Consider the following 22,639-nt stretch of genomic DNA (forward strand, 5'->3'; position numbering starts at 1 on the left):
ACAAGGTTGGTGCCAAGTCAGAAAACAGGTGTCAAAGGAGGCTTAAAACGGAGAGAACATGAATACAGCATACATGCCAGAAAGTCAAGTCAGAGAAATAGGCAGAAACAATGAATTGTGAGGCAAAGGAGTTCAAAGATAAATCAGAACGCTGAACAAATCTGCAACAGCAAAGAAGGTAGAAACAAACTGAGAGCTTGCTGCTAAAACAAAACACTACACAGTAAATCCAGAGAAACAAAAATAGCTGAAACAAAGGGCCCGTTTCACAAATTACATTTTTTAGTACATTAGGTAGAATTGCAGTCGTACTACTTACCTTACTACAAAATGCAATTAAGATTTTAAATCTTCATTTCCAATCTCCACCTCTCCAATCATTTCTATGGGGAGATCCTAACAAATGCAAGTGCACTACTAAGGGACCGATTCCGATCTCGCTGGGAGAAGGCTCCGTCCGACTCGGATCCGGAGGGCTTTCCAACCATCTCGGGCTCTGGGGTTCCGAGCGCCCAAGTATGATGCGAACAAGCGTGGACAGACACGGGCGCTCGAAGCCCCATTTGAAGTCAATGGGAGCCTGCTGTACGACGTGTACATAGGCTCCCATTGACAGTTTGTTGCGCACAAGGGCACTCCCTGTAGTGGGGACGCGTATGTGCCATACGCAACATACATGCATGGGTAGGGGGGACCCTTGGGTCCCCCCCTGCGATTGACTTGCTCAACTACGAGTGAAGGGGGGGTCGGCGCCAATGGTTTACGTTTCGGAGCGACTCGATCCGGCTGTCTGAATCGTGCATCGTACTGACTCGGTCGGATATTGCCTCCATTGCATGGCACGGTTTGCTTATGGATGAGATGTACAGGTCAGTTCGGATCAGAAACCGATTCGGTTGCCGATTTCGCGCTTCTTGCATTGTACTTGCTCGCTCGTACAGTTGTATGAGTTGGTCCGAAAATACGCGCACGTCTCGTACATTTTCCGGTCGGATCTCGTTTGGAGCCCTTCAGAGCGAGATCGGAATCGGCCCCTTAGTAGTAAATGTGGGAGGGATCAGTGAGAGTGGCTGGAAAAAGGGCATAGTTATTAGCAAATGGGAGTGGTTTAGTAAGACGTAAGGAGGGGTTTTGTGAGAGTTAAGGAAAGGTTTAGGAAGGGACATGCACCCACCCACAAACGAGTAAACCCATTGCTATTCACAACATTACTATTACTACACCCAAAAAGGCCCCAAAACAGGAGTAAATGTACTCCAGCTCAGAGCTAAAGTATGTCCAGCACTAAAAATGGTACTACAACACCTTCCTGTAGAAAATAATAGAGGTTGAGACTTACAATAAAACCCCATAGGAAATAATGTTACATTAAATATTTAAACTAGTTAAAATATAAATACATTAATTGAATATTACATAAATGATCTGAAACTAAAACATTTATTATTTTATTCTTTAATATTTTAATAACTTTCTTTAATATAAAATAATATTTAATTATATTTTCTAAAAACATAATTCAATTACATTAACTTAATTCTATATACCATTGTTAATAATTTCTACCACATAATAAAACATTAAAATTAAGCTAATAGTGCTGTAGCATTGTTTTACTTTGTTACTAACATATGGGGGGCGGGGGTGAGAAGTATTAGTTTCCAGAAGCTTATTGAAATATGTAAAAATAAAAGATATTTAATTTACAGTATTTTCTTTAACAATTTAACACCATTTAACTATTTTAAATAATTAAATGTAATAATAAGCTCTATGGGGGTTTAATGTTACCACCCTTATTGTCTATGGAAAAGTGTTACAGTATCAGTGGTTACCCATGTGTGGTGCTAGGCTTACTACTGCTCCTTTTCAGCAGTAGTAACTGATAAATGTGGCTCCACCCCCATTTTCTGCAGGTGAAGACATGTGAGTCTACACTTGTGAGTAACTGTACCCTCGGATTTTGTGAATAGGCCAAAGTAGGGAAATAAGTAACTCAAAAGAGTAAGAGTAAATTTACTACAAGCAAATCTACAGGAGTAGATCTCCCTTCATGAATAGACCCCAAAGTGTTTCTAAGAACTACACCACGAGTTGTGCCTCCCTTCTTAGAAAGTGACTCATTGTATGTACACTGGTACCAGTAGAGTCACAAAGCACGACAACCTTATAAACAGCGAATGTAATTAACCGAGAAGTCACTTCTAGACTGATCCTTGGCACAGAACCTTCACACACCGAAGTTTGTTGTATTCACAAAAAAACATTCATTTATATTGTTGCTTTAAATTTATTTTTAGTTAAAGTTCATAAGAAAGGTCGGGGTACTAATTGTGCACAATTTTTCCACACTGTGCTGATTACCAACATGGCGTACTTCAAACACAAACAGGATGTCATGGGAGCTTCAATCACTCATGCCAGCAGATAACCTCTGAAAATGTACACATATCAAGTTAATATCTTGTTTCCATGTGCTCCAAATTCAGTTGTTCAATTCCACTTTAAAATGACACTGATGAATAGAAAATCTAACAAGCACTGGCAAGGACAATGAAAATAGGTCTGATTTATGAATGAAAGTGCCGTCGGTGTGTCTGATGGGTGTGTAGATACTCAAAAACTAGTCAATATTTACTCTGTCACTTATCTTTTCACTCATGCATCGATTCATCATTCCACTGATTCGTCCTTTCAGTCACCCTCAGAGACAACTAGGGGCCATATGTAGGTAATCCCTATTTACCGATTCTAAAATACCGAATTTTACTGATTCGGTATTTCAGAATCGTTAAATAGTATGTAGATAGAAATTCTGTAAATTTTACCGAACCGGTAATATTCGGTATTACCGATTCGGTATTTACCGATTCAGTGATTCCCATTCATTCCTATATGCCTGGAGGCCCATAGGAATGAATGGGAAGCCATTCACTATTACGATTCGGTTAATACCGAATCGGTAATAGGGGGAACATATTCAAGGGTGGCAGGGTGTCACATTGACACCCTGTTGCACCCCTGAATCTTGCATGTGTGCACATGTGGCACACATACATGCCCTAAGGGCATGTATGTCTGCCACATCACACTTTTCAAAAAGCACAAATTTGCTTTTTGAATGGTTTTCAATATTTACCACCAACTTGTAGTTGGTGGTAAATAACGAATACTCAAATCACAAATGCACTCACTTTAGTGCTCCCTACATTGAGGATTCGGTAATTTACCGATTCAGTATCTTAAGGATTCAGTAATTTACCGATTCCTTAACACCTTGGCTGCTATGGCTTTTCCCCTCCTGTGCTGGAAAATGCTCCAGTTCATTATTCATGACGAGCTCAGCTCGTCCTAAGCACAGCTCAACCGTACCTCATGACGAGCTGAGCTCGTCATGAGCAGGGAAGGGGTTAAATTACCGAATCGGTAAATTACCGAATCCTTATTTATTCCCACCTACATTGGAAAAAGCTAAATACCGGTCGGTAACGGTAAAAATTTACCTATTTTCGTCCGTTAGCGACCGGTATTTGGCTACCTACATGTGGCCCTAAGACTTTAACATTTTTGATGATGCCGATTTTATTAAGATAGATTATATATGTTTTGCCACAATTGCACTTTCTGCATTTGGTCCTATTTAGATGAGATATTGAATTTGATTTGTGATGGTCTCTTTTAATGAATCTTATGTATTCGACGGCACAATTCCACTTTTGGTCCTTTTGCTATATAGCCATTTTAGCCTATGAAAACTCAGAATGGTAGCATTAAGTTTTTCATTAATTAATCTTATGCATTTGACAGCACGATTGCACTGCTGATGATTATTCCATATAATCACTTTAGCCTATGAAGGCTCAGAATGTTTACACTGAGTTTTCTTTACATTATTTTTTTTTTCATTTTTTTTAAATCTGATTAGTTTTATTTGTTGATTTATGTTGCTCATATATTTTCTTGCTATGATTTTAATTAATCTTTGTAATAATGATCATTCACAGGAAATGTGACCTTCAGAACTGGATACAAAATATTGCAGGAAAACGTTATGAGCAAAGTCCACAGTAGTAACACTGCCTCTTCTTTCTGTCGGCAATTTCTCTCTCTCGGCACCAACCTTCCTTACTTACAATAGTACATTAAATTGCATTCATGCAGTGTGTGTTTCAAGCAGTTCTAGCAACATATACAGCAGTGAAATGGTACCTGAGAGGGTGACTAGGGCCGGCTTTAGGGCGGTGCGACTGGTGCGGCCACACTGGGCGCTGACCTGGAGGGGAGGGGGGCACTGACCTCTGGGGGGCGCTGTGCTTAGCAATAACTTACAAATCAAAAGCACCTGCTTCAGAGTTCCTTATGGGTCAAAGTTTAATGCAACAATAAAAATGTTAAAGATAACTCTTGTGATTAATATTTCTGCTAGAGAGAGATCAGAGTGTTGTCTAGTGGTAGGATTGACTCGCCATAAAGTAGTGCAGAGGGTTAATGTGCCTGCTGTAAAGAACAGATCTGTATTTTATGTGGATAGCTGAATGGATTAGTAAAGCCAGCCTTTACCAAAACAAATGAAATGTATGTGAGAGAAGGGGTAATTGAGAGATGAGGGGGAACTTTTGTCAGGAAGTAGTGAGGGAATCCGAGGAGGAGGTCATGGGGAGGGGAGGTTCCAAAAAAAGGTTGTTGCACTGGGTTCCACCAGCGCTCAAGCCGGCCCTAAGGGTGACATGAAGCTTGTTGACTACTTCAAAGTTCTCAAGATTACCAAATCCATGTGTGAGGACTTAATTTGTAGCAGAGTGATTCTTTGCACTCTTCCACTTAGAGTACTGAAGGGCATATTTACAAGCTCCTATTGCCACAGAAGCATCTCTTTTTTTTAAGCTCCGGTGGCGTAGCACCGTTTTCAATATTTACAAGGTGGCACTAACCCACATAGAGTGGTTTAACGCCACCTTGTTTAGAAGTCCCTTTCTGCCACAGTCCTTCAAGGCAAAGGGGAGTGCAATAGGTGTGGCTCTGGGCGTTCCACCGCAAGACCCATTGCTTTTTTACACTGCCTCAGATTTACAAGGAGGTGTAAATCTGTAGAAGTGCAAAAATGAATGCCATGCAAGAGTAGGCGTTAGAATGGCTTACAAGGAGAAATGCTTTCATTTCACCTTCCTGCACATAAACAATCATTCCCTGCAATGCAAGCATCCTTGCACTACTGTGCAAAGGTGCCTACGTTGGCGCTTGGCATCTAATTTTAGCGCCAGCGCAAGGAAAAACAGAAGGGCGTGCCAAATTGTAGTAAATACAGCACATCCCTGCATGTTGAAAATTTCAGATCACCACGCTGCCAGATGTGGCGCCGCTCCGCGCTCCGACATTGTCTAGTAAATATGCCCCTGAATTTATAATAAAATAAAAAATGGCTACAGATACCAAAATGCAAAAATAAATCTAGTTTGGATACAGTACCTGTACATGGAGTTGAGAAATTAGAAAGCTATGGAACGGTCTCAACCGTAAATAAATACGGTACCGCAATTCTGGCACCAAGGAGTCCTATGCCACCTTGCCAGGACTCCAAACCAGATGGCAACAAAGCCCAGCCCTCAATGAAGTTGGTGAAAAGATCTGAACTCCACCCTACCTCAGAATGCCCTCTGTATAAGGGCCCCCAGTATTCTTTATTACTGACTGATTTGCTCCATGTTTGTTCACCATTCTGTCCATGACACAGCAGTGCTACCTCCATTCAGGGTCCAGCTACAAGACATTCGCCATTTCTGACTAGCCCCTACACCAGTCCTCCTTCCCAACATTGCCATTACTGTACTCCTTCCTTTTTCTCCATCCAACATGCTGCATCATTTTCTTCTTTCAGGCTCCTGAAGCACTCACCTCCTCCATGCTTCTGCAACTCTCTCACCCTTCTTGCAATCTACTCTTACCTTTCCCTTCCTTCTGGATGCTGGGACACTCACCCCTCTGGGTGCTTGCAGCATTCCTTACACCAGTAGTCGTACAGGACCCCCTCTCTCTGGGCTTATTATAGCTGTCAACTGACCCTATGTTTAAGAATACAATTTAGCCAGAACTATTTTTTAACCAATATCACTAAGCATAGTGTGACTTATAAAGTAAAACTACAAGTCTGAGAATATCTAGGGCCATTGCCTAAAACAGTATTTGTTGAAAGTTATCCTTACTGGCAAGCTGGAAGCGTTGCTTTAGGTTCTTGAGGCAATCCATCATTCTGATTATTATTATTTTTTTGGAACAATTTTTATTGATCATTCTGATTTTTGAGTTCTGCTTGAGTGAACTTCCTCTTGATTGGAGAACTTCCTTACCACACACTCTAAACTCTGGACTAGTAAACTCTGGCCTAGATCATCCTTGTTTTGTGAGCATGCTGCCTCTGCAACATGTGTTACTTTAATAACAGTATAAAAACAGCATTATGATCATTGCAGCTGAACAAGGCCACAAGATCAATGTACATAACACTTATTCCATGCTCTCTTGCTCCCATGGCTTTGCCTTCTGTCTCACACCCACCCTTTCCACACAGGCCTGTGCTTCCTAATATTAGAAGCTTTTAAAACTGCCTTGTTGACCTGTGATAGTAGGTTTGGCTTAGTTCTCCTGTGCACCACAGTCCTGTCCCTTATTTTGTTAATCTAGCAATAGTGATAAGTAATCTATGGGAGCTCAGTTGTTCCTGGCACCTTAGGAGAGTGTTGCAGGCCATAGTCTGGTAATAGGCAGAGTCTGGGGCTGTAGGGAGAAAGCATCATGAACTGTGGGGCTGCAGAGCTCATTCGCCGCTGTGAGAGGTGGCTGGAACACAGAACAAGTATGCTTCACTGGAGTTCTTGCGAAGAGTGTTGTAATGAAAAGTCTATTAGTGGAGAAGTGTGGCTCACCGGTTAGAGGAGGCAGTCACTGATGCAGAAGTCAGACCCGGGACCAGGGTTCAATACCCGACGCGGCAGGGCCTTGAGCTCAAAATGTCCACAGACATGATAATTCTCGCCTCGGTGCCTACTCGAATCGTGGGTTCACACTCTGCAACTCTTCTCACTACGGCCCCACCGCAATGGGATGCCTGGTCTTCACCTTGGGGATGCCCAGTAGGGGTAATCTCGCAGGGAAAGGCCAGGACGGGTTCCCAAAGCAAGCGCCTTGAGACCTTACGGTGAAAAGGCGCTTATAAGAACGTATGATTTACGATTTATTAGCTGAAGTGTAGATTTTATAAAATGATTTATTGATCTTAGTTGAGGTAAGTATATTGCCTAATAAGCTCTAGGATTACTCCAAAGTATAGCCCCACCAAGAGCAGCCTCCCTGCTGCTCAGCCAATACTCCAACTGACACTCCAGCTCAAAGGCACCCTAACATTCCATTGCATCACCATGCACCCCAACATTCCACACAGCACATTCATACTGGCTGAGCAGCAAGGGCCAGAGTAGCAGGGAAGATGCATAGTAAAATACAACGCGTGGCTCTGAGGCTGTCTAAAAGCACTGTTTCATCACTGAGAATGGAGGCACTGCAATTCTTTGCAAATAAAGTTTCAAAGTTTATTTATGTGCACGATTAAAATAATCGCATATCACCATGACAAAATCAGTAAAATATAAAAAGAACACGTAATTTGAACCCGAGTTGTATATCAGAATGTTAAACCTCCAAACTTATCATAATACATTAAATAAATATATATTTTTTAAGTTGCCTAAAATGTTTACGTACAGCTAATCCAGCTATGGCAGCTAAAGTCTGCAAGACTACTGCAGCCGTTAGGGGGTGGAACAAAGTCTCTTCGCGGATTTCAACAGCAGGGAAGGCTGAAATTGTTAATGCACATAGTAAACATTTTACATCAGCTGATATGCATGACAAATATGTTACCCTGTGGTTATCCGATAGCTTATACCAAACTGGGTAGGTTTCAGCCCAGATGCATGGCACTTGGTAAGGCTAAATCCATAAATAATCATCTACTAGACTCCATTAGGAAGTGTAAATATGAAAACAATGGAGTCCTAAGTAACTGAACAGGAATCTTTGTAAAGAAACTGGAAGCAATAAAGCTTTGTAAGTTCAACAAAGCTGGGAAGGTTTTGGCCGATTACTTAAAATGTAAGCACTCCAGACAGAAAAAATCTGTAATCAAAGATCAAAATGGGCAAAGCAGACAAATCGTAAATTAATCGCCAAAGTTTTCAAAGAGTTCCATCTAAGCATGTATTTGAGAAACCAAACCATCAGTTCGGCAACTTGCAAATGATATTTAGGATTAAATATTTTTATTGAGCATGTCAAGACAGGATGAATACAATACAGCCGTATAGATAACATCCACATCCCCACATTTTCAGAGGAAGAAGTATTACTTCTTGATAAATGTGCTACGAGGGAAGAAGCATCCACAGCTAGTAAAGGATTAAAAATTGGCAAAGCCGCTGGACCTCATGGTTTTACACCTACGTTTTATAAATCATTGGTGGAACAGCTATCCTCTTCCCTCGTAGGACTGTTTAACCACTATGAAGAAATATGTGGCAATACTGAAGAAGCTATAATAGTTGTCTGACCTGAAGAAGGGAAACACAATAATTTGGCCAAAAACCGCAGACACATACCCTTCTAAATAAATAAGTACTGGAAATTGTATGCCAAGATCTTAGTCAACGGACTACATCCTCTAAAACTTTTTATTCCCCTCACAAACAAGGTTATGAAAAATAGATTCTCCAATGATAACCACGGCGTTGCTGTCATGGTCTAGAGAAAGCAAATTCTCAAGCACAGCTTCTGCAGTAGTAGCATTGGATGAAGAAAATGCTCTCTACAAAGTAGCATCCCCATTCTACATGCAACTCTAAATAAGTTTGGATTTGACAAAAAATTAACCATAATCATTTAATTCCTCATTTTGTAAACCAGTGGCAAAAGTGAGAACAGCAGGATTATCTGTGACTCTTGTAATCTAAAAAAAGGGTACAAGTCAAGGTTGCCTGTTATCTCTGGCATACTTCCTATTGGTAATTGCACCACTACTGTAATCTACAAGATTAAACTCCTTAATCTACAGTGTGACGTTTAACAATATGTCACAAAAAGTGGCTGCCAATGATATATTGATCTTCACAGAAATACTGACCATCTCATCCCAGCATTAACTGAAACTATTGATAAATACACAATCTGGTAGAGACTTCCTGCCGCAGACTCCTTAATTTAGAATTATCCCCAGGCATCAACTGTATATGGAAAGAAAATGTGTCTGGGGATAATTCCAAGGTAAGGAATCTGTGGCTAGATAGAGCCACCACAAGATAAGGCATTACAAAAGGTAAGTAACTTGTTCTTAGCCTTTGGTTACACTTTAAATAAAGATATGCTGGGGGTGAGACCTTTAACTATTCATTGTAGAAGGCGGTATTAGGAGATACAGGCCTAACATGGCAACTGGATTTCAAAACTATAATTCCATTAGACTTTAATGCTAACATGACTGAATCTTTAGACACAAAGAACAAACAAAATCTGATCTCCTAGAATGCTGGTCACTCAGGTTTATGTATGTATGAATAAAGCTAAGAATCCAAGTCCAACTGATTGCTACCTATATGATTCCGCAAACTTCACAAAACAGCTCATATAGTATCAAAAATGTATTTATTTATTTTTGACATTTGTAGAGTGCTCTGCAACCCTACGGGCATCCTGGTGCTGGAAAGATTGCAAGTGACCATGAGAAAAGTGTTAAAAGATATAAAAGGCGATCAAACAAAGGAAGAGTAGTGTTGTTAAAAAGGCAGAATTTTCAGACTTTTGGAAAGAGCCAGGTCTTAACTCTTTTACGAAACAGAATCAGACTCGGACTACTCCTGATTTCTGGGGGAAGACGATTCCAGAGGTGGGCTGCTGCCACACTCTCCCCCCTAGGGTGACCTTCTTTGTCCTGGGCATTCTGGCCAACCTGGCAGAAGAGGAGCGGAGAGTGCGTGTAGGTTCATACCATTGGAACCTATCTTGAATCAGCTTGGGACCTTGCCCATGGAGTACCCTGAACACTATACATAAAGATCTGATCAGGATCCTCTGGGCTACTGGCAGCCAGTGTAACTCTGCCAGTGCTTGTGTTGTCGAGGAACGGCGTGCTCGACCTAAAGCTAACTCAACTGCTGCCGCCTGGATACTGTGGAGCCTAGCAATCAGGTATCCAGGGGATTCCAGAAGCAGGGCATTGCAGTAGTCCAGGCAGCTCAGTATGATACTCCTGACTACCGTAGTTCGTGCCTGTGCTGGCAACAGCGGTAGCACCTGCCGGAGTCCTCGGATGAGGGTATAGCAGCCTCCCACCAGTTTATTGACATGAGATTCCAGGTTTAATTTCTCATTAAAGCTAACCCCTAGGTTGCGTATGGCATTCACTGGTGTCGGCATGCCATCCAAGGTTATGGGCCAGAAGTCAGCTGGCAAGGCTCGAGGAACCCCCCTCCCCACCTTACATTGCAAAAACTCAGTTTTTTCGTTATTAAACTGGAGCGAGTTCTCCTTCAGCCATTTCACCATTTCTCGCATATATGCGTGAAAGCTGTCCAGTGAGTCCACCTGGTCACCCTCAAGGGATACCATGAGCTGCGTATCATCAGCGTAGTGTTATGCACCTTGATAATCTCCAGCAAAGGTCGCATATATACGTTAAACAAAACAGGACTGATAGAGGATCCCTTTGGTACCCCATACTTATTCTTTACAAATTCCGACTGGAACGGAGGGAGCGCTACTGCTTGCCATCTATCCGATAAATAGGAACGCATCCAACTCAGTGCTACCCCCGTCACCCCCAGGTCTTTCAGCGTTGACAGAAAAATGCCATGGTTGAACGTATCAAACGCGGTGGACAGGTCCAATAGTATCAGCACTGCCGATTGGCCCCTGTCCGCCCGCATTCGAAAATTATCTAAAACGGACACCAGGTCTGTCTCTGTTCCATGACCCGGTCTGAAGCCAAACTGTTCCTCCTCCAGTTTGCTGTTAATCTCCAAAAAGCGGGACAGTGCCCTACTTACCCAACATTCCATGATCTTAATCGGGATGGGTAAGAGGGATATTGACCTATAGTTCTTCTAACATCCTGGGTCTAGTGTGGGCTTCTTCAGGAGCCGGGTAAAGAGCCTGCTTCCAGATGGACGGTACCACACCAGAATTGAGAGACTGACAGCATAGCTGGTGTAGAATAGGAAAGAGTTCTGGCCCAAATTCTTTCATCAGTTTTGGGGGCATAGGATCCATTGGTGACCCTGAGGAGATTCCTAGGGCTATACGGGCAAACACCTGCTCTGAAGGTACGGGAAGATTGTCCAAAATAGCCTGAGGGACAGCCAGCTCACGAGCGCTATCCTAATTGTCACCGCCATATCTCCCCCCCTTTTCCTCATCTAATCGAGCAGATAGGGGTATATCTCCCAGGCCTTCCACAATTTTATTTATCTTTTCTTGAAAGAAGAGGGCCAGTCCATCACACAGCTCCTGGGTGGGTTTGATTTTGCTGTTAGTACAATCAGGATGGGTAATCTCTCTCACTATCCTGAAAATGTCCCTAGATTTATTAGAGCTATTCAAAATTGTTGATGCAAAATATTCAGCTTTGGCAGCGATAATCTCTTTATTATATTTTATTATAATTAGCCTCCAGCTGGATGTATCCTTTTCCAGGTAAGTCCTCCTCCACTGTCTTTCTGCCATTTTACAGGACAGCTTAAGATTCCTTAGATGTTCCGTATACCATGGGACTGAGGGGCTTCCTCTTTTCCTGATAACTTTAATCGGAGCAAGTTAGTCCAGCCTTCTAGTTATATGCTCACTAAGAGCAATATAGTTCTCTGTAACCTGTTTTTCAGGATTAGCCAGAGCTTCCGTCTGAAATACGGTAAGGGGCTGTCCATTTGAGCCTTTCTCCATAGCCCCTTCCAGTCCCGTCCCTGGAAGGTCCTAGTTTGTCTATTCGCAGGAATTATTTTATTCATATTTTGCACACTAAAAGTGACCAAATGGTGGTCTGTCCATCCAATCGGCAGGGTTTCCCTCATGATGATAAGATCTTCCCTAGCAAAGACCAAATCTAAGGTGTGACCTCCTGTATGTGTTCGTACGGTCACCTATTGTTTTAAGCTTAGATTAGCACATGACTGCATGATATTGTGAAAAGTTGTGTCCAAACTTCCGTTGGGCCATAAATTAAAATCACCCATGACTAACAGTTTAGTGTGGGTAAGGGCTAAATTATTAATTACCTCAACCAGTTCTTGGTGTTGTTGTGCAATAATTGCCCCCGTGGCCTATAGCAGATCACACCCGTAAGGGAGTGGCCTGACTCCTCCTTCAGCGAGAAGCCTAAGAGCTCCGTGCAAGTGACCTCATCTACATCCAGTGGAACAAAATTCAATTCTTCTCTAAAGATGATTCCAGTTCCGCCTTCCCGGCCCCTGGCTCTAGGTTTATGCCGAGCCTTATATCCCACTGGGCAAGGCAGTTCAAACTCCACCTCCATCAAAAATATGACTCTTTACTCTAAATCATCAAATCTACTGCTGAAAAACTAATTAAAATGGAAGACAGAAGTTTTTCAAAATGAAAATTTACCCATCCTCCAAATGTTTGTACATTTATGAAGCAACTTTTTTTATAAAGAAATAACCTATCCTTAGCCCAAATTAAATGTATATTTTTGCACAGAACTTTATAGGCCGCTACTGAACTACTCAAATTAAAATTGCGAAACAACAACAAATGGTGGAACTTCAACTAGGAAACTGGTGATACAAATGTATAGGTAAATGTGTGTATACTTGTAAAGCATACTGCCGCCCCATCTCGGGGCATCCTGCCGCTGTATACTGCTGTGGAACCCTTCCTGGCTTTCCCTGTGAGATGCCCCCTCCTGGGCACTCCCAAGGTGAAGCCAGGCATTCCAGCGCTGTTGGGGCCATTGTGGAGATTAAGCAAGCTATTGCCCAGAGTTGCAGAGTGGGACCCATGATTAGAGTAGGCACCGAGGCAAGAATTATCGAGTCCGCGGACATTGAGCCCAAGACCCTGCCGCGTCAGGAATTGAACCCTGGTCCCGGGCCTGACCTCTGCTTCAGGGTCTGCCATTTCTAACCAGTGAGCCACACTTCTCCACTCCACTCCAATCATGTGTTCTTTGACTGTCAACTTTTTGTTTACTTTTGGAAGGCTGTCGAAGAATTTATGAAAAAAGTATTCCAAACTACTGTCACCTTAGATTACAAGATGATAGCCTAGGGTCTACATGGCACAAATAGACTCCATAACTAAATAAACAAGACCTACAGCTGATGTGCACATCAGGTATCAAATCAATTTGCTGTAACTGAAAATTGTACAATGTCTCCAGTCATGCTTGGTGGGAATGGTTTTCATACATCAGTAAGGATAATATTGTACTATCGCAATCCTGCTGGTGTTCCTCGTCGTCGTGCTGTATGTGGGAGAAATTAGACAAATATAACCACCCCTGAGAAAATACTGAATCTAGGCTGTACATGTTCATACAATCTTATCACTTTAGGGCATTCATTGAGTGTAAAACCACATCTTAATCCCCATCAGGATATGGAAGTCTGTGCTAACACTCCCAATCAAAAGTCTATCCATATGTTTCTTTGTCTTCTGACAAGTCTAGTAATCTACTGGCTTTCCATCTTTTCTGTTCTCTTGTTCTCTGTCTTCCTCTTTTTCCTTCTCCATTTCTTTATTTCCTCTCTGAACCAAACTTGCTGCTACCTATAAGAAACTGCATGTCTCAAATTAAATTGAAGAAGATGAAATCATCATGGAAATTTGACATGTTTATGTAATGACATGTGATGACTATGATGTTACTTATTTCCTACTTAAACTTGTTATCTTTTGTTATTCTCTGTAAACCCATATGTTGTAATTACTGCTTTATCAAAATAAATATTTATTGAACTAAGAAGCGGGAAAAAGCAGCGCTCATGAGAGACAAGGGCTATATCAGGGGAGTATAGTAAATAAAAGAAGAAATAGGAAGAATTAAGGCCATATGTAGGTGGCCCAATACCGGTCGGTAACGGTGAAATTCGTTAAATTTCACCGTTACCGACCGGTATTAGGCATTTGAGATGTAGGCAGGATTCGGTATTAAGGAATCAGTAAATACCGATTCCTTAACCCGTTAAGCGCGTCGAACATTCCGCCCCAGTGCGGACGTTCGATCGCGCTAACGGGATTCGGCCGTCCAACGGTCGTGCGCAGCACTAGCGAGGTAGTGCACGCGACGACCGTTGGACGTTCGCAGCACTTAAAGGGTTAATACCGATTCCTTATGGGCTTGCATTTAAGGAAACGGTAATACCGAATCCTTAAATGCAATGTAGGTAGCACTTAAAACAGTGCACCTCAGCCTTAAGGAATCGCTATTTACCACCAACTCCTAGTTGGTGGTAAATAGCGATTTCCTTCAAAAAGCACTTTTTTGCTTTTTGAAGTGTGCCATGTGGCACACATCCATGCCCTTAGGGCATGTATGTGCGCCACATGTGCACACATGCACATTTCAGGGGTGCCAGAGGGTGTCCTTTGGACACCCTGGCACCCTTGAAATACCTCCCACTAATACCGAATCTGCAATACTGATTCGGTAATACCGAATTTCTCCGCATTCATTCCTATGGGCCTCCAAGCCCCTGGGAATGAATGGGTAGGTGATTCCTCATTACCGTATTACCGATTCGGTAATAAGGAATATTAACGATTCAGTATTTTTTACCGAATTATTCCCTACATATGAAATACCGATTTCTAAATACTGAATCAGTAAAATTCGGTATTTAGGAATCGGTATTTCCACATTACCTGCATCGGGCCCTAAGTGAGAGGCATCAATGGTATAATAAAAAAGAAGAAGAGTTAGTACACATTAGAAATTGGGTTTCTGATGCAACAGAGCGAGGGATCATGGGTCACAGCAGTCTCCCACACTTGCTCTATGGAGAAATATCCCAGGTTCTGTACGAACCGCCACAAGAGTTGTGCTTACGATATGGGTGGATGCTCCAAAATCCATGGGTTGGGCAGGAAGGCTTACCTTGGAGACTCTGTAGGGAAAGGGGAGGTCATGGTCCTCCGAGGGTTCTCTGCCTCGGACAGCTTAGGCATTTCATTGTTTAGCGACGAGCTTCATCATGGGCCCATGAATCCTTTCAAGACTTACAAGCAGAATATCAATATCACTGCACTCAAGTTTGCCATTACCGCCAGTTCCGATATGCACTTGTGCCCTATTTACAGTGTGTCAAAGACACCTGGGATTCTCCCCCCTTGGAAGCTAAGATCCTACTCACTAATATCAAAAAGCATACATTATCTGTCATACATCAGCCACTACTGCATAATCGGCCTGACCCACTGGAAGGGGTAAGGGAGACCTGGGATCACTAGAGGACAAGGACTGGATTGAGGCATCAGCCACCACAGGGAGGGGGTGATAGCCTCCCAGTTCTGATTAATTCAACTTAAATTTCTACATTGCACATATTTCACTAGGGCACACCTATTCAGAAGGGGGTTGATTATGACGAGAAGTTGCTTTCAATGCAATGACCCCAATGGTGATTTAACGTACACATTCTGGCACTGGCTTGTTCTTTCGTCCTTTTTCAGCGGAGTCCTGGGTACTTTGGAGAAAATACTGCTTTGGAAAATAACTAGAGACACAAAATGAATTCTCTTACATATTACAGAAGGCACGGAAGGAAATAGGTACCAGGTGTGTTGCTTTGGCTAGGCCTGATGATTGCTAAGCTAGATATAGCACAGACTTGGAACAATATGTAGGCTTCACCTGGTAGTAAATGGGCCAAAGGAATGGATCATTACATGGGTTTGGAGCACCCAATATATTTGGCACTGGGTTGCCTGCAGAAACATCACAAGATATGGAAAGATTGGGACAGTCACAGGGGGATATTGTTAGAACTATGTCAAGCCCGACCATGGTCCGAGACGCGAGCTCTTTTGGGGTGGATTAGGATGGCTAATGGGACAGATGAGTCTTGGGGGCCGAGTTGCACGGTCGCTGTGGGTACTTAGCTTGCAAGTGTCATAACATGGACATTTAACTCTTTCTCTATAAAAGTCCTTAGCCCCACAGCAGTCCTTCTTCCTGGCAGAGTATTCACAGGTCCAGAAGTGTACTGAAGTGGTAGGGACAGAAGTCCAGTCCTTTTACCCAGTGGTGCCTTTGAAGTGGGGGAGACTTCAAAGAAGGGCTTTGAAGTGCACAGAGGTCCTCCCTCCCTACCCTGGCTCCAGCCTCACTACAGGGGGCTAAGCAGTTCTTTTGTGGGGACAGGGCACAGACTATTCAGGTGTAAGGGTGAGGCTATGCCCAACTCCTCCCTCCCATCCTGCCCAGGATAACTCATCAAGTCACCCCTAAGCTCCCTTTGTGTGTGACTATCTAGAGGGAAAACACAAAGTCTGGCTGTCACTCGCCCAGACATGTATTGGAGACAGACTGCAGGCACACAGGACTACGAGCAGAAACATTTCATATTTCTAAAAGTTACAAAACAATGGTGATGACCCAGGCATGTCACTAGGACCTGGGTAAGGTACAGTAGGAAAAAGGGGGGTGGTCCCAGTGGAAACACAATATCACATGAACATTAACACCACCTGTTAAATCAATTACAATCAATGCTTAATCATGTTGAACATATTTAATCTTTCTAAAAGTGGCATCTTTAAAGATTGTAATGATAAATTTGAATTTACCTTTAAAGAGGATTTGTCATTACAATTCCATGGATACTTAACATGACAGCTCTACCTACTTTCAATTGGGAATTACAGCTTATCAAGTATTCTATTCAATATTTATTAAAGATTTAGAACTCCAATGAGGTCCACAGTAAAATACATACAAATTATTACATAAATAAAATAAAACATAAGAAATACTCATTTCTTGGACCATCATACATTTTCAAGAGCCTACGTAGCAGGTCTAGATTTTTCCTTGCATAACATTAGTAGATGTTGACATTTACCCTAATGGCAAATTAACTAAGGTTTTCAATAGTAATACCATTTAGCTCATAGGCAAAAATAGAGACCTGAGAGAACTCAACCAAAGTAAGCGACGCATATTCAAGACCATAATGAAACAAAAAATAACAGCTTCATGTAAGTATAGAATAATATGCATCTCATCAGTGCTAGTTAAGATTTTTCAAGCATGTAGGTATCAACACGTAACCCCTTTGGTAGAAGATAGGGTTTGGGATTAACGGCTGAAGGATTGAAATAACAAAACATAACCTAGAGGGTGCAAAAAGAAATAAATAGCAGCCAGTTCATGTGCAAAATATAATCCAAAATCCAGCTTTGACAGAGAGTTCAGTTTAAATTTAGCAACAAGAAAAAGGAGTAACGAGGCATATCCTAATCTGTGCAAAAAGCAATTCTGTAGCAGCCAAGTTCATGTGCAAGGTACAGTCCAATGTCCCGCTTCAATTAAATTATGAGGTTCGCAAAGAGAGAGAAAAATGAGAAACGAGCACAACATATCCTAACTGTGCAAAGAGCAATAAATAGTAGCCAGAAAATGTGCCAAATACAATCTGAAAAAGGAGAAAATATTAATACTTCATAAAAGAGTGACAGACACAGGGGTTAACAACCCATTTAAAAGAATATATAAAAGATGTAAAATATATACATAAACGCCTTAAAAATGATTGAATAGTTTTACACAGCATATTAAGTATAATAAGGAATCCCCATTGTTAACCTAGTATTAGTGAAAACTAAATGAGAGTTTTTCCCTACCAGGACAAGTAAAACTTAAAAGTACATGTCCTACTTTTGAATTACACTCTGCCCCATGGGCTACCTAGGGCCTACCTTAGGGGTGGCCTATATGTAGGAAAAGGGTTGTTTGAGGCTTGGCAAGGAGTTTAAATACCAAGTTGACATGGCAGTGTAAACTGCACCCACAGGATCTGCAATGGCAGGCATGAGACATGTTTAAAGGTCTACTTAACCCCTTTCATGCTCATGATGGAACGGTTCCGTCATGAGCATCGGTCGAGCTGTGCTTATGACGGAACCGTTCCGTCATGACCACGCCCGTTTTCATTAGGGCTCAGCACCGGTGGGGGGGGGGGGGGGGGGGGGTGAAATCGGGCCGCACGGAAGAGGTTAAGTGGGTGGCACAATAAGTTGGCCAGGCCCAATAGTAGCATTGCATGTACATACCCTGGGCACATTTAGTGCACTTTACTAGGGACTTATAGGTAAATTAAATATGAAAATTGTGGATAATCCAGTATTACCATGTTTTAGGGAGAGATCACAAGCACTGTAGCACTGGTTAGCAGTGGTAAAGTGCACAGAATCCTAAAGCCAACTGAGCAAATTCAGTAAAAAGGGGAAGAAGAAGGCTAAACGTTTGGGGGTGACCTTGCAGAAAGGACTATTGCCAACAGTACCTATAATTAAAAATTCATAAGAACACTGCAGAGATTAGTAGTGACACTAGATAGATTATGTTTGGATGTGTCTTTCCAAGAGAAGATCTTTAAAATGCTTCTTGAAGGAGGTAAGAGAAGTGGTGTTGTGGAGAAATGGAAACTCTGAGCTCCAAGTTCCAGTAGCACTGCTAGACTAATACTGAGCCATGGTAACTCGTTCATCAATGCTAGAGCTTTAAGAGAAAATATTTAGTTCTTCATTTCGTGGTGCGGAATTATATAAAAATAGCTACTTTTCAGACAGGATGCCTCAGAAATCTACCTGGTCTTTAAAAACAAATCTTCTTGTTCCTTTTGGTGCCCTGTAGTGATGTGACAAATTATTGCAGCGTTCTCAGTATATCAGAACGTTGATTATGGCCTCTGGGAATGTGCCAGGGCTCATGTTATATCCGGATTTGGAGTCTAGGAATGCTTCGATTTTGCCACTTTTCCACAAATTAACATACTTAGGCAGGAAGCGATGTTTCCAAAGTTGGATGCCTTGTAAATTGGGGCACACCCACAAACGTACATTTTAGGGCACTTACCCCCAGATTCATCAAGAACACATTTTGCGATTCCTTAAATACCGATTCGCTATTAAGGAATAGCAAAATGCTATTCATCAAGAAATTACTTCAAAAATAGCGATTTCGAATAATTCCTTAATTGCGAGTCGCAATTAAGGAATATCTCCCCATTCATTCCTATGGGCCTAGAGGCCCATAGGAATGAATGGGAAGACCATCTCAATTTGCTAATTGCAATTAGCGATTCGCAAATTGAGATTGCGATTTCAAGGGTGCAGGGGTGTCCAAAGGACACCCTGTTGCACCCCTGAAATTGATGTGTGCACATATGTTGCGCACACACATGGCCTTAGGGCATGTGTGTGTGCAACATGAAACTTTGAAAAATGCACTTTAGTGCATTTTTCAAAGTTTTTGCTATTTACCACGTAGTTAGACTTCGCGGTAAATAGCGGCCCCAGATTGCGAATTCGCAATTTAAAAATGGTTCATAAATTGCATTTAAGGAATCTCAAATTGCGATTCCTTAAATGCAATTAATTGCAGTTTAGCGATTTCTAGATTTGCGATTTTTACATTTGGGATGATGAATCCCAAATGCAAAAATAGCGCTCGCAAAGGGCCAGATTCTCAGAATCTGGCCCTTTGCGAGCCGATTTTACTTTGATGAAGCTGGCTGTAAGTTCTTCTCCAATCTCTGCTCACGTTGGAAAAAGTTGAAAATGTACTCCTAACAAGGCAGAAATAAAATTGTTTCCATGGTGGGCTAAAAAGGGGGTGAAGGAATGGATACGTTTTATTGAGAGATTAATTAAAATCATTGCAAAACCAGGTTAGACAATCCTGTAGCATACAAGTGTTAAACGGCACCATTGTGTTTTACAACAACCAACAATCTGTATTATATTAACATGGCTGAAAACAGATCCTCAGTTTATACATTCAACTTGTTTTTTTTTCTTTATAATGTACCGTGTGTCTTTGACTGGACAGTCAGTAAAATTAATCTGAACAATCTATTAAAGGATTATTTAAAAATAGGAGAATAAAATGATTTAGTGTAAAAACTTAAATAGGTCTTTGAGGACAAAAAAGTGCGAAGTGCAAAGTTTCAAACAGCAATATCCAATAAAAGCTGTACAAAAGATGCACCAGTTAACGCTGAGCAGTCGTTGCATGACGTCGCAGAGACTGATTTGGCCTAACTGTGTCTTTCGTGTGTCATGCCCGAAGGTCCACTTTACTCGCATCGCCAAGAAGTGCATGTTTGCAAGGTAGCATGGCAAATCGTTCATTAAAAGCATTGCTAAAGTACATGTGTGCAAAGTTACGAACAGCAATATTCATTTGAAGCCTTTCAAAAGGTGCAGAATGTAACGCTGAGCACTGGCTGCATGATGTCACAGAGTCTAATTTGGCGAAATATGTCTTTCAGGTGACATGCCCGAATGTCCATTTACCTGTGTCATCGAGAGGTGCATGTGTGCAAGCCAACGTAGCATAGTACATCGTCCATTGCTATAAGAGTACAGTTTGATGCTCAGCACTCGCTGCATGACATCTCTGAGTTTGATTTGACCTGAGAATGTATTTCGTGGGGCATGCCTTGAGGCCAGGGGGTTACGGAAAGTCAAATTTGCAATCTCTCAGTAGATTTTCGCATGAGCAATTTCAAGGACGACTTCTGTAAACTCTTGTGGATTTCTGAAAGTTCTAAATCTGCACTAATCCAAGGGACAATACCTGAAGGTGCACTTTTGTGACTTTCTTAAAGAACTGCGACCCTTATTTATTTTCATGTTTGCCATAATTTTGCCTGTAATGATTTCTTTTTTTTTATGTTGGCATTCATAAAACACATTATACTAAATAATGCTGTTGAAAAACGGTCTTTAAAGTTATACAATAGTTTAGCAAAACATGTGTTTCCAAGCTGCAATTGTTAATGTGCATTTGATGTTGAAAGCACACAATCGCCAATCTTGCTTTGATGCTTCTTTGTGTATTTGCATATAATCAGGGGGCATTCTTTATGCATTATAAGTGGACTCATATTGTTACATTTTACAAACTAACATGTTTTTATACTGGAACTACCATCAATAATGCAAACTGAGCTTACAGCTGGCCCTAGTGGTCAAGGCTTTTGTATTACTGAATCATATATACAAGTTAGAACAAGTTAAGCATATGGATAGAAACCTTGCCTTAGTGGCAGACTAGATAATTTCATAGATCCATACTCAGGTCCTGTAAACTGGCAGCCAAAGGGTTGTGATGTAGGGGAGCATGCCTACATGTCCAGTGTACAAAACAAACATGAAAACATGTTCGGCCACATGCATCATCGGGACATTTTGCGATTCCTTATTTGCGAAAAATAGGGAATCGCAAATAAGGAATCGCAAACTGGGATGCATCAATTTATTCGCATAATTTTTGCGATTCGGTGAAAATCGTAATTTTTACCGAATCGCAAGGATTATGCGAATTCTAAATTGCGATTTCGCAATTCCCATTGATTCCTATGGGCTAAAAGGCCCATAGGAATCAATGGGAAGGCATTGACATTTTGCGAATTTCTATTAGCGATTGGCAAAATGTTAATGCATTCCATGGGTGCAGGGAGGGGTCCAAATGACCCCCCCTGCACCCCTGAAATGCATTTTTAAGTGCATGTTACACACACACACATGTCCTAAGGACATATGTGTCTGTAACATTACAGTGTTTAAAATGCAATTTTGAGCATTTTAAAACATTTTCGCAAATTACCACGAGGTTCACCCTCGTGGTAATTTGCACCCCCTAATTGCGAATTCGCAATTTAAAAAGCAATCATGCATTGCTTTTAAGGAATCGCAAATTTGCGATTCCTTAAAAGCAATCGCATTTTTGGAATTCGCTAAAAATAGCGATTTTCCCAAAAATGTTTGCATACAAAAAAGATATTTAGGAATCGCAAACGGACGATTTTACGGATTCGCACCATTTGCGACTCCTAAATACCTTGATGCATGTGGGCGGTTGTCTTTGACCCTGAACAATATGCCATAGGCGTTAAGCAATAAGAATGTCACACCCCTGTACACGGAGATTGTTTGATTTAAAAAATATTCAGCTTTTTGGTCAGGTGGTGAGCTGCTATGGGGAGTCACTGGACTGTATTGAAGAAAAGGGTAGGATGATCGAATTGTGTGGGTTCTAGAGACAAAGTAAGACATTGCGTGTTAAAAGGATGTCAGTGGTTCCAATCATAAGTTCTAAATATTGTTGGTATCTCGACCATATGTTTGGGAGCTTTTACAGAAGCAGAAAACTGTTTCTATAATGTGTGTTAGCAATTAAGAAATGCTATTTGCTTTATTAAACAGGCCTGTAGATTATCTGATTATTTAAATGATAACTGTAATGAACTAGATCGTTTAGTTATTTGTAACTCAGTACATTGTGATCATCGGTGTTATCAGTGTGATCAGCACTTCCTAGAAATACTATGAAAATACACGGGTCAAAGGCACTGTA

General features: G+C 41.5%; 1 protein-coding gene across 5 annotated transcripts in view; it reads right to left on the reverse strand.

Moving 5' to 3' along the window:
- The window catches only part of BHLHA15 (basic helix-loop-helix family member a15), a 103,380-nt gene that overhangs the window by 4,132 nt on the left and 76,609 nt on the right, over positions 1–22,639 (reverse strand). The gene's annotated exons all lie outside the window — the stretch shown is intronic.

The sequence above is a fragment of the Lissotriton vulgaris genome, chromosome 10, assembly GCF_964263255.1.
Source record: "Lissotriton vulgaris chromosome 10, aLisVul1.2, whole genome shotgun sequence".
In the NCBI taxonomy this organism is placed as follows: Eukaryota; Metazoa; Chordata; class Amphibia; order Caudata; family Salamandridae; genus Lissotriton; species Lissotriton vulgaris.